Source organism: Podarcis filfolensis (genome assembly GCF_964270895.1).
Source record: "Podarcis filfolensis genome assembly, chromosome: 7".
Classification (NCBI taxonomy): domain Eukaryota; kingdom Metazoa; phylum Chordata; class Lepidosauria; order Squamata; family Lacertidae; genus Podarcis; species Podarcis filfolensis.
Genome location: NC_139603.1, coordinates 52,287,002 through 52,289,152, shown reverse-complemented (window position 1 = coordinate 52,289,152; position 2,151 = coordinate 52,287,002).

The window sequence follows — 2,151 nt, the reverse complement described above, 5'->3', positions numbered from 1 at the left end:
TTTTTGGCTGTGAAATGGAGCTTCTCCTCCCTGCATGAGACCTGTACACACACACAAACCCTAAATCTAGTCTGAGTTTTCTACCAGCCCTCTAGAAAGGTTTATGAGGGTTCAAGACACAGGTGGAGAGAGGAGAGTGGTGGAGCTCTGTTGTGTGAAATCCTTGCATTAATGGAAGGAGGGCATTGAGTATAACCCCACTGCATTATGGGATGCAAGTCAAATGAAATAGTGGGCACAGAATAGGTTGTAGAAAAAGAAGGTTGGTAATAGCTAGGGATGTGGGAGAAATTTGATTTTCTTTATATTTTAATGCAAAATGACAAAATTTGCACTTCTTCAACCAACATGCAAACCAAACTGTTGCTATCATTTGAAATTCGCTCGTCTCTAACCTATGCATATTTTGGGGGAAAGGGCACAAGAATAAAAATGCATATATTAATAAAAATAGCATACATAATGCATTATTTTAGGGGAAATTGCTTGAAGAATGTGTATATTAGAATGCTATACAAAAATGTGTTTATTTTATTTAATAAAAATTTTATACAGCTTGACTTTAGAATGCTTTACAAAAGGAAGAAAGTACATAATAAATTTGCACTGAAGTGCTGCTGATTTCTTTTTTAAAAAAATCCTAAATTGCTCTGGAAGTGTGGGATTTAAAATGTGATTTTAAAGTTGAGCAGACACAGAGGCCATGCCTTGCTTCCCCTATATCCCTTCCAATCTTGATTGACACACCTGGGTGTGCTCCAGCTGAACAGCTGTGTCTCTCCACTTGACGAGGCACATGATCCTCACCTGCCCTGAACTTAATCCAACTGAGTGACAACAAAGCTCCTCCCAGACCTAACAAGCCCTATGGTCTCCACCTGGTCAACTAGTAAGCTGGGATGTGTTCCCTTGCCTGCCCCAGGCTCCTGGAGTGCACTTCTCACTGTTCCAGGTGCCTCAGAGCCTGCTGTGTTTGCAGAGACTGATACATGTCTGATTCTGGTGATGTGTCCTCTTCCCCTGGCTCCTGTGATCTGTCAGCTGCCCCTTCAACATCCTCTGATGCCCTGTGAGTACGTCCTAAGTCCCCAACCTTGCCTTCCCCATCTTTAGCTTGTAGCAATAGTGGCTACACCCTTTGCCGGGATCCTCTTCCCTTTCCTTGGTGTTATGCAAGTTTGTGACATTTGGGGACCCTTCTGCTCCTTCTGCTAAGTGGGGCCCTCAGTGTCTGCCCCCCAATTCCTGCACTGGAGGCATCATTGAATGCAGCTAAAAGGAGAAGAAAAAAGCAAATAGATCTGTAGACTGAAATGAACTTTTTATGGCAGGGACTGACTATTAATCCAACTACTGATAGGCAAAGGCCATGGAAACAGAAATGATTCAGGGTTGGGTCCTTTGCATTTGGAGTGTTGTTGTTTATTCATAGGCATAGGTCTTAATAAATTGTGTTAGCCAATATTTCTTTATTTTATAGCTTGAAAATAGTTATCTTCTTTTAACCAGAATGATTACCCATCTGCTCCTCTTCATCCATGGTTGGGAACTGTGTCCATTAGACTAAAGAAAAATTATGATCCAAATTTCTTCCCACCTCCAAAGTGTATGTAGACTGTTCTGTGCACATAACAGCTTAATGTTTCACAGAACATTCCCTCAACAGAATTTAGTATTGCTGGTGTGTCTAAATATTACTGCTGAGAGGCACAAAGTAACAAACATTTACACAAAACAACCCACGTACTGTTAATTGCACCATTGCCACTTTATAAACCACCTCGGGGAGTGCTGTATTCTATAAACACCATATCTGCAATGATCTTAAGTAACAAACTGTTTTACTTGGAAAGAACTGGGGGAGATGCAGTGCAAAGGCATCCTTACCTTGTTAATTGTACTGTAGCTACTTTAAAGTCTGCCTCAGAGAGTGTCCATTACTTTAAATACCACTACTGCAATGATTCAAGCTTTTTCTTTTCAGCTATACTCAATTGTCACTTTAAAACTTTATTTCAAAATCTTTATTTGGACTATATGCATAAAATATTTTTTTAGTTTTTTTAAACAATAATATTCAATAAATAATGTACAGCAGGGACATAAGCTCTTATGCTAGGGATTGTTTCAATATAGTATTGCTCTGGTCTA